Genomic DNA, 12,204 nt, shown 5'->3' on the forward strand with positions numbered 1-12,204 from the left:
AACTTTGCGAGCATGTGGGGGTGGGCCCCCCCACATTCTTGCAAAGTTTGATTCCCATAGGAGCATGTTTGGAAACGATGCCATGGGGAAGACCTGGATTTTCCATAGCCTCTTAATAAGCACCAAGACACTTGAAAAATCCGCACCGGGCGTAAATTACTAACCCAAACTTGCAAGAATGTGGGGGTGGGCCCGGGCCCCCCACATGCTTGCAAAGTTTGGTCCCCATAGGAGCATATTTGGAAACTACGCTATGGGGAAGACCCGGATTTTCCATGGCCTCTCAAGCACCAAGACACTTGAAAAATCCGCATCGGGCACAAATTACTAACCCAAACTTGCAAGCATGTGGGGGTGGGCACCCATCCACGTGCTTACAAAGTTTGGTCCCCATCGGAGCATGTTTGGGTTTTTTTTTTTGGGGAAGAGGTCCGGACTTTCCATGGCCTCTTAAGCACCAAGAGACTTGAAAAATCCGCACCGGGCGTTAATGACTAACCCAAACATGCACCGATCATGACCAGACTTTGCAAGCATGTGGGGGTGGGCACCCCCCTACATGCTTGCAAAGTTTGGTCCCCATAGGAGTATTTTTGGGTACAAGGTATGTGGAAGACTTGGATTTTCCATGGCCTCTTAAGCACCAAGAGACTTGCAAAATCCGCACCGGGTGCTAATTACTAACCCAAACATGCTCCGATCATAACAAAAATTTGCAAGCATGTGGGTGTGCCCCCCCCATATTTTTGCAAAGTTTGGTCCCCAAAGGAGCATGTTTGGGTAGTACGATGGTATGGGGAAGACCAGAATTTTCCGTGGTCTCTTAGGCACCAAGAGACTATAGAAATCCGGGTGCTAATTACCAACCCAAACTTTCTCCGATTTTGACCAAACTTTGCAAGCATGTGGGGATAGGTACCCCTCACATGCTTGCAAGATTTGGTCCCCGTCGGAGCATGTTTGGGTACGATGGTATGGGGAAGACCCGGATTTTTCATGGCCTCTTAAGCACCAAGACACTTGAAAAAGCCGGACTGGGCACTACTTACTAACCCAAATATGCTTCGATGGTGGGGATTAAACTTTGCAAGCATGTGGAGGTGGGACCCCCCACATACTTGCAAAGTTTGGTTTTATCAGAGCATGTTTGGGTATGATGGTATGTGCAAGACCCGGATTTTCCATGGCCTCTTAAGCACCAAGAGACTTGAAAAATCAACACTGGGCACTAATTAATAACCCAAACATGCTCCGATCATGATCAAACTTTCTAAGCATGTGAGGGTGGGCCCCCCCCACATGCTTGCAAAGTTTGGTCCCCATCAGAGCATGTTTGGGTACGATGATATGTGGAAGACCTGGATTTTTCATGGCCTCTTAAGCACCAAGAGACTTGTGCTAATTACTAACCCAAACATGCTCTGATCATAACAAAACTTTGCAAGCATGTGGGGCTGCCCCCCCCCACATTCTTGCAAATTTTGGTCCCCAAAAGGAGCATGTTTGGGTACGATGGAATGGGGAAAACCCGGATTTTCCATGGCCTCTTAAGCACCAAGAGACTTGTGAAAAGTCCGCACCGGGCTCTAATTACTAACCCAAAAATGCTCCAATTATGACCAAACTTTGCAAGAATGTGGGAGTGGTTTCCCCCACATGCTTGTAAAGTTTGGTCCCCACATCGGAGCATGTTTGGGTACGATGGTATGGGGAAGACCCAGATTTTCCATGGCCTCTTGAGCACCAGGAGACTTGAAAAATCCACACTGGGCGATAACCAAACATGCTTTGAATGGGATCATATTTTACAAGTATGTGGTGATGGGCCCTTCCCACATGCTTGCAAAGTTTGGTCTGCATATCGGAGCATGTTTGGGTACGATGGTATGGGGAATACCCGGATTTTCCATGGCCTCTTAAGCACCAAGAGACTTGAAAAATCCACACTCGGTGCTAATTACTAACCCAAACATGCTCCGATCACATGACCAAACTTTGCAAGCATGTGGGGGTACGCTTCCCCACATGCTTGCAAAGTTTGGTCCCCATAGAAGTATGTTTGGAAATGATGGAATGAGGAAGACCCGGATTTTCCATGGCCTCTTAGGCACCAAGAGACTATAAAAATCCGCACCGGCCACTAGTTACTAACCCAAACATGCTCCGATCATGACCAAACTTTGCAAGCATGTGGGGGTGGGCCCCTCCACATGCTTGCAAAGTTTGGTCCCCATAGGAGCATGTTTGGAAATGATGGTATGGGGAAGACCCGGATTTTCCATGGCCTCTTAGGCACCAAGAGACTATAAAAATCCCACCGGGCACTAGTTACTAACCCAAACATGCTCCGATTTTGATCTAACTTAGCAAGCATGTGGGGTTGGGTACTCCACACATTCTTGCAAAGTTTGGTCCCCATCGGAGCATGTTTGGGTACGATGGTGTGGGGAAGAGTAGGATTTTCCATGGCCTCTTAAGCACCAAGAGACTTGAGAAATCCAAACCGGGCGCTAATTACTAACCCAAACATGCTCCAATGGGGACCAAACTTTGTAAGCATGTGGGGGTGGGCCCTCCCACATGCTTGCAAAGTTTGGTTCCCATAGGAGCATGTTTGGAAACGATGCTATGGGAAGACCCGGATTTTCCACGGCCTCTTAAGCACCAAGACACTTGTTGAAAAGTCCGCACCGGGTGCAAATTACTAACCCAAACTTGCAAGCATGTGGGGGTGGGCCCGGGCCCCCCCACATGCTTGCAAAGTTTGGTCCCCATAGGAGCATGTTTGGAAACGATGCTATGAGAAAGACTCGGATTTTCCATGGCCTTTTAAGCACCAAGAGACTGGAAAAATCCGCACTGGGCGCGCTAATTACTAACCCAAACATGCTCCAATCATGTGACCATACTTTGCAAGCATGTGGGGGTGGGCCTCCCCACATGCTTCCAAAGTTTGGTCCCATAGGAGCATGTTTGGAAACGATGGTATGGGGAAGACCCGGATTTTCCATGGCCTCATAAGCACCAATAGACTTGAAAAATCCGCACCAGGTGCTAATTACTAACCCAAACTTGCTCTGATGGGGGACCAAACTTTGCAAGCATGTGTTTGCAAGCATGTGGGGGTGGGAACAAGCCCTTGGTTAGAGGCTGTAAAAGAGAATGTGTAAATGTGAAAGAACCTATGAAAAGGTGAGAAGAATCTACTGGGAGAGAATAAAGGGTAGCAGATGGGGGACCAAACTTTGCAAGCATGTGTTTGCAAGCATGTGGGGGTGGGAACAAGCCCTTGGTTAGAGGCTGTAAAAGAGAATGTGTAAATGTGAAAGAACCTGTGAAAAGGTGAGAAGAATCTACTGGGAGAGAATAAAGGGTAGCATGAGAAGATTTAGGAAGTGTGGAGATATTCTAGGAGATATTCTGGGAAAAGTGAAGAGGTGGAGAGAATCATGGAAAAGAGGTGGAGTGAATCATGGAGAAATAAGTCTACATTAATCTATTTGTTAATTACCCAAATAATTATGTCTTAATTATTTGCTAATCACTTTGTTAATGATGTTGATTCTAGTGTTTGATCCACCATAGCTCATCACAATGCCCTAATTTCAACATGGTATCAGAGCCATGCCTAGAATCCATCATTTTGTGAGCTCATTATCTTGCTAATTAGGATTAGTAGAAAATTATAATTTTTCCTCTTTTTTCAACTCACCTCTGTACCCCAAGCCACTTGAGGAGTTCATTCTCCTTGCACACTTCAAATTAGGCAAAGCTCTTTTAGGTACTTAAACTACACTCAAGGGGCTACAAGCACCTCAAGGGAATTGAAGTGAATCAGCGTAAATCGTCGGCGGCGGCAGCCCGAATTGTAGGCGCATTTTTTTCTAAGGAAAATTGACAGTGCATCTGCTCCAAATCACATTGGTCTAATTCCTCATAGCCTTGAGGGTTTTCAAGCATTCTCTACAAGCTGGTGAAGACAGAATTCAGTTTCATTAAGTCTACAGTGAGATCCAAGCTCTTCATCAAATCCGCAGGTGACTTTGGTAGGTGACTTTGGTAAAATAGAGATTCAGCTTTCAATATTTGGTCAAATCTTGTGTTTCTTGGCTTAATCCTCTACAAGACTCATTGCTATTAATGGATTTGAAAGCATTTGAGCTCATTTGAAGTCTAAGGCACCAGTTCTGGACTCCCCGCATACTCTATTTTTTGCACACAAAATAGTGGATTAATTTGCTAATCAATGATTAATTAGTGTGCTAATCACTATATTTTGGTGCAATTGAGGATTCAAATTAACCATTAGGTATCTGATACAGATCCCTATAACTTCAAATTGCAATTCGGAGTTGGTTTGATACTCCAACCATTCCGTACAAATTGGTTACCCTTGATTTAATGTAATTTTTGGTGATTTTGCACGCTGATAAATTTGTTGTAATCATCTCTTAAACACCAGATTGAGTTGTAAAAGGGTAGACACTACCCTTGAATCTTGAAATTGGATCAAGAGGTAAGACCCCCTTCACATCACCATGAGTACATCACAAGAAATAGCCAAATTTAATGGGGAGCAGTTTTACACATGGCAGACAAAAACCATGTATTTGCTCATGAGGAAAAATCTGTGGGGGCTAGTTGAGGAAAGAGATGAATGCCCAGAGAGGGAAAAATGAGTGGAAGAGCAGGAATGAAAAAGCATTGGGACTTATTGCACTTAGTTTAAATGATAAAATCATTCATCACATCACAGGGATACAATGGGCAAAAGATGCATGGGATGAACTCAATAAATTATTTGGCACACAAGCAAAAAATTCAAAGATAAATCTGTTAATGAAATTCTACAAATTGGACATGAAGGAAAGTGAACCTTTAATCACACACTTGAACAAATATAAAAGCATTAAGCAACGCAGCTATTGGCAAAAAGGTAGAAGATGAGGAGGCACTAGCAGTGCTTCTGAAGAGTGTGGACGAAGGTAAATATGAAAATATTGTAGCAACACTAAAGAATGTACCTGAATTGAAGCTACACGAGATAGAAGCAGCTCTACTAGAGCAAGAGAGCAGAGGCAAAGAGAAGAAATGGCTCAACTCAATAGCAGGGGAAGAAAAAGTATTCTTCACCACCCGAGGAGGATTTTCTCAAGGACGAGGACGAGGAAGAGGCAGAGTAGGAGGAAGGATCTTCAATTGCCACAAATGTGGAAAGCCAGGACACATGGCGAGAGACTGCTACAGCAAACCCAGTGTGGAGAAGGAACAACATCGGTAAACTTCATGGAGGCTCCAAAGGAAGAGAGAGAGAGAGACCACAACCCAATGTAACCTGCCCCAACAAAGTAAAACCACCTCTGAGCCACCGATGATGTAGGCCACGTGGTAGATGTATGTGTGAGCACTTTAGTCAAGGTCGCGGGCACTTATAGTAGCCTTGGACACATAGAGAGAGAGAGTGTGTCAAAGGACTATGGAGTTTAGGGACTTGAGGCACTGGTCGCGGGCTATCAAGTAAGAGAGAAACTTGGTACAGGGTCCAGGTGTGCTAAGTTAACTTGAGGGGATGAGTAGACACTAGTCGCGCGCAGACTATCAAGTAAGGGGAGGCAAACTTGGTATAGGGTCTAGGTGTACTAGGAGTATTCACTTGAGGTGTTGAAAATACAAGTGAATAGGGTGTGTGTGGGAACAAGCCCTTGGTTAGAGGCTGTAAAAGAGAATGTGTAAATGTGAAAGAACCTGTGAAAAGGTGAGAAGAATCTACTGGGAGAGAATAAAGGGTAGCATGAGAAGATTTAGGAAGTGTGGAGATATTCTGGGAAGTGTGGAGATATTCTGGGAAAAGTGAAGAGGTGGAGAGAATCATGGAAAAGAGGTGGAGTGAATCATGGAGAAATCAGTGGGATTTGATGCTTGATGTAAACTCTATAAATTGAGGCATTGCCCTAATGAGAATTTGCTCTGGTTTTTGAGTATCCATGCCTAAATTAATCTATTTGTTACATCTTAATTATTTGCTAATCACTTTGTTAATAATGTTGATTCTAGTGTTTGATCCACCATAGCTCATCACAATGCCCTAATTTCAACATGATCCTCATCGGAGCATCTTTGGGTATGATGCTATAGGGAAGACCCGGATTTTCCATGGCCTCTGAAGCACCAATAGACTTGAAAAATCTGCACCAGGTGCTAATTACTAACCCAAACATGCTCCGATGTGGGGACCAAACTTTGCAAGCATGTGGGGGTGGGCACCCCTCCACGTGCTTGCAAAGTTTGGTCCCCATCGGAGCATGTTTGGGTATGATGATATGGGGAAGACCCGGATTTTCCATGGCCTCTTAATAAGCACCAAGACACTTGAAAAATCCACACCGAGCACAAATTACTAACCCAAACTTGCAAGCATGTGGGGGTGGGCACCCCTCCATGTGCTTGCAAAGTTTGGTCTCCATCGGAGCATGTTTGGGTGCCATGGTATGGGGAAGACCCGGATTTTCCATGGCCTCTTGAGCAACAAGAGACTTGAAAAATCCGCACCGGGCGAATTACTAACCCAAATATGCTCTGGTCATGACCAAACTTTGCAAGCATGTGGGGGTGGGCACCCCCTACATGCTTGCAAAGTTTGGTCCCCTTCGGAGTAATTTTTGGGTACAAGGTATGTGAAAGACCCGGATTTTCCATGGCCTCTTAAGCACCAAGAGCTTTGCAAAATCTGCACCGGGTGTTAATTACTAACCCAAACATGCTCCAATGGGGACCAAACTTTGCAAGAATGTGGGGGTGGGCACCCCCCCACATGTTTGCAAAGTTTGGGGGTCGGCACCCCCCCACATACTTGCAAACTTTGCAAGCATGTGGAGGTGGGCACCCCCCTCCCACATGTTTGCAAAGTTTGGTCCCCATAGGAGCATGTTTGGAAACGATCGTATGGGGAAGACCCAAATTTTTCATGGCCTCTTAGGCACCAAGAGACTTAAAAAATCCGCACACCAGGTGCTAATTTCTAACCCAAACATGCTTTGATTGTGACCAAACTTTGCAAGCATGTGAAGGTCCCCCCCTGCGCATGCTTGCAAAGTTTGGTCCCCATCGGAGCATGTTTGGGTATGATGGTATGGGGAAGACCTGGATTTTCCAAGGCCTCTTAAGCACCAAGAGACTTGAAAAATCCACACCGGGCGCTAATTACTAACCCAAACATGCTCCGATTGTGACTAAACTTTGCAAGCATGAGGGGTGGGTTCCCTCACATGCTTTCAAAGTTTGGTCCCCATCGGAGCATGTTTGGGTACGATGGTATGGGAAGGACCCAGATTTTCCATGGCCTCTTAAGCACCAAGATACTTGAAAAATCCACACTGGGCACTAATTTTACTAACCAAAACATGCTCTGATCATGACCAAACTTTGTAAGCATGTGTGGGGGTGGGCCCCCACACATGTGGGGGTGGGCCCCGCCACATGCTTGCAAAGTTTGGTACCCCCCATTGGAGCATGTTGTTTGGGTATGATGGTATGGGGAAGACCCGGATTTTCCATGGCCTCTTAAGCACCAACAAGAGACTTGAAGAATCCGCACTGGGTGCTAATTACTAAACCAAACATGCTCCGATGAGTACCAAACTTTGGAAGTATGTGGGGGTGGGCCCCCCACACGCTTGCAAAGTTTGGTCCCCATAGGAGCTTGTTTGGGTAGGATGGTATGGGAAAGACCCGGATTTTCCATGGCCTCATAAACACCAAGAGACTTGAAAAATCCACACTAGGCGCACTAATTACTAACCCAAACATGCTCCAATCATGACCAAACTTTGCAAGCATGTGGGGGTGGGCCCCCCCACATGGTTGCAAAGTTTTCTTCCCATTGGAGCATGTTTGGAAATAATGGTATGGGGAACACCCGGATTTCCATGGCCTCTTAGGCACCAAGAGACATGAAAAATCCGCACACCAGGCGCTAATTACTAACCCAAACATGCTCTGATTGTTGTTACCAAACTTTGCAAGAATGTTGGGGTTGGTTCCCCCACATGCTTGCAAAGCTTGGTTCCCATTGCAGCATGTTTAGGTATGATGGTATGGGAAAGATCGGATTTTCCATGGCCTCTTAAGCACCAAGAGACTTGAAAAATCCGTACACCAGGCACTAATTAACTAACCCAAACATGCTCTGATGGGGACCAAACTTTGCAAGCATGTGGGGGTGGGCACCCCCCTCCCACATGCTTGCAAAGTTTGGTCCCCATAGGAGCATGTTTGGAAACGATCGTACGACAAGGAAGACTCGGATTTTCCATGGCCTTTTAGGCACCAAGAGACTTGAAAAATCCGCACACCGGGCGCTAATTTCTAACCCAAACATGCTTTGATTGTGACCAAACTTTTCAAGCATGTGGGGGTGGGCCCCGCCACATGCTTGCAAAGTTTGGTACCCCCCATTGGAGCATGTTGTTTGGGTATGATGGTATGGGGAAGACCTGGATTTTCCATGGCCTCTTAAGCACCAAGAGACTTGAAAAATCTGTACACCGGGCACGCTCCGACGATGGGGACCAAACTTTGCAAGCATGTGGGGGTGGGCACCCCCCTCCCACATGCTTGCAAAGTTTGGTCCCCATAGGAGCATGTTTGGATACGATCGTATGACGGGGAAGACCCGAATTTTTCATGGCCTCTTAGGCACCAAGAGACTTGAAAAATCCGCACACCGGGCGCTAATTTCTAACCCAAACATGCTTTGATTGTGACCAGACTTTCCAAGCATGTGGGGGTGGGCCCCGCCACATGCTTGCAAAGTTTGGTTCCCATCGGAGCATGTTTGGTCCCCATCGGAGCATGTTTGCGTACGATGGTATGGGGAAGACCGAGATTTTCCTTGGCCTCTTAAGCACCAAGAGACTTGAAAAATACGTAGCGGGCGCTAATTACTTACCCAAACATGTGAGATCCCTGTTCCCACCGAGCAACGGATTCACGATATTGGCAGCGGAAGTAGCACTCCTGGCGCGGGACAGGGGTCCCACATTCGGGGCCTCGCCCACGGATATCCGGACAAGAGACTAATTCGTCGGTTTGTCCAAAACCAAAACTGGAAAAACTCCCTTTACTCGGAAAGCATGGGCGATTCCACCAGGATAACTCTTTACTCTAACGTAGTCAAGATCATTACGGATCAACTGATCTGACTGCACCTTTAACGGTACTTGGTCAAATCAAGGTAGAAACTTGCACTTGGATCATTGGGATCAACGCTTTTTTCCCCATCAAGAGGCACAGCCGTTGATTCCTATCCATAGAACAATTTCTATCCGGGATTTACTTTATCTATCGTAAAAACAAGGTTGAGTCTCGATTTATGGATCCATCAGTCCAGCCTAACCCCATCCAATCCCATGGGTTAGCCAACCGCCCAACCACTGTAGTGATGGGATCCAATTTGGAATTTAGTTAGGTTTTGTCCCGGGTACCAAGGAAAAGAGTTCCAAGGCCCCCTAGCCGGAATTTCATGCAAACATAAAACTAGCCACACCACTTACACACCCAATATGAAAATTTGAAAATTGCCTTTTTCTTAGCATCAGCTAACTTTAAAACAATCCTTTAATGAAACCATAGTACCACTGATCACAATCTCCCAATTTATCCAGTTGATTCATAATTTCCCATCATTCCTTCATCAGAGTATCTATGGCATCATTGGCAACTAGAACGCTCACCACCTGTCCACACAGAGGCCGTTTCCATAGTTCCTAGCCCATAATACTCGGCAATATAATCACTTATCAAGATGGACTCTCGTTGAAGATCAGCAAGATCAACCAACAGATCCATATAAAAGAGCCATGGACTCATCCGTTGTGAGGACCAGCAAGGTCAGTCAACCAGATCCATGCCCGGTTTCACAAAACAACTCTTACTCCTTGTTCCAATATCTTCCTCGACGCACGCGTGGGTATCCTGGGCGACCCAGAGCCCGAGCACCGTATGGTCAGCACCCTCTAGGATCCTTCGCAGGTGACCTAGCGCTTCACTCATAGGCCGCTTCCTTGGTCCCTCATCCACCGTACCGGAAGCTCACCATTTTAATCGAACCGAGGCTGGTCAAGACCTCGGTCGACCTTGCTACGCGAGACGTCCTCCATTGACTCTCCGTCAGCAGTTGCAACTTTATCAGTTAGGTCTCCACGACCTTAATCACAAGACGGTCAAAATGCTTCCCCAGCATTCTTGACATAAAACAGCCATTTACAAACAGCATTTACAAACAGTTTACAAATACAGTTTCTATATTAACTCTCATTTTTCCACATTATCCCTCATTAATCCACATTACTTATTCCACATTCCATGTATATGTGTACTCATCCAATCACCTCCTTTTCCATCTCTTCACTTCAGATTCCTTCACATCACATATCATATATTCACATCCATATCCACATCCATACATCCACATCCACATCCACATTCACATCCATACATCCACATCTACATGCTTATCTCCATTTTCACATCCTCATTTATACATCCACATCCCATATCCACATTCATACATACACATCCATATCCACATCCACATCCACATCCACATTCACATCCATGCATCCACATCTACATGCTTACCTCCATTTTCACATCCTCATTTATACATCCACATCCCATATCCACATTCATACATACACATCCATACATCCACATCTACATCCACATACATACATACATCCACATCCACATTCCACATTCACATCTATACATCCACATCTACATTCACATTCACATACATCCACATCCACATTCCCATACATCCACATCTATACATCCGCATTCCACATTCACATCTACATTCACATTCACATACATCCACATCTACATTCACATTCACATACATCCACATCTACATCCACATACATACATACATCCACATCCACATTCCACATTCACATCTATACATCAACATCTACATCCACATTCACATACATCCACATCCACATTTCCATTCACATCTATACATCCACATCCATTCACATCTATACATCCACATCTACATCCACATTTACATCTATGCATATACATCTTCATGCATATATCCATTTTCATGTTCATACATCCACACTCCCATCTCCATATCCACACATCCACATACATACATCCATTTTCTCATTCCCATTTATATAACCCCATATACTTTCACATCTAATCTTTTACATCACATCCATTCTCACCCTATCACAACCCATATACATCTTATCCTATCACATACACTTCTTACCTCATCCCCCCATACACATCTTAATTCATCTTATCACATCCTAACTTATTTCATAAGCATCTTATCACCTCTTATCACACCTCTTTTTATCACATCCTATCACTTTCCATACGTATCTTATCAATTCTTATCACATCTCATACACCTCTTATCACATCTTATCACATTTCATATCTTTTTTTTTTTTTAAAGAGAATTCTTTTATTTGATATAAGATTTCTCTACACATTTATTTATACATAAATTCCATTTAAGGAGACTAACACTTTCGAAATTAAAATCAATCTTTTATGCATCTTCTTATGCATGATTTCAATTTGGTAGGGAATTATACTTTTAGAATAAAAGAATTTCTCTTATGCATCTAAGTTAAGCATAAAATCCATTTATGAGGAAAATCATACTTTTAGTATAAAAAGAATATCTTTTATGCATACCTATATACATGAAATCCAATATGATAAAAGTAACACTTTTGATATAAAATTTTTTCCTTTATGCATACTTCTATGCATGAAAATTAAAAATGATAAAAGTAACACTTTTGATATAAAAATTTTCCTTTATGCATACTTCTATGCATGAAAATTAAAAATGATAAAAGTAACACTTTTGATATAAAAATTTTCTTTTATGCATACTTTTATGTATGAAATAAAAATGATAAAAGTAACACTTTTGATATAAAAATTTATCCATTATGCATACTTCTATGCATGAAAATAAAAATGGTAAAAATAACACTTTTGATATAAAAATTTATCCTTTATGCATACTTCTATGCATGAAAGTAAAAATGATAAAAGTAACACTTTTGATATAAAAATTTATCCATTATGCATACTTCTATGCATGAAAATAAAAATGGTAAAAATAACACTTTTGATAAAAAAATTTATCCTTTATGCATAATATTAAAA

Source organism: Cibotium barometz, chromosome 23 (assembly GCF_041138505.1).
Source record: "Cibotium barometz isolate CiBa-2024 chromosome 23, ASM4113850v1, whole genome shotgun sequence".
Classification (NCBI taxonomy): domain Eukaryota; kingdom Viridiplantae; phylum Streptophyta; class Polypodiopsida; order Cyatheales; family Cibotiaceae; genus Cibotium; species Cibotium barometz.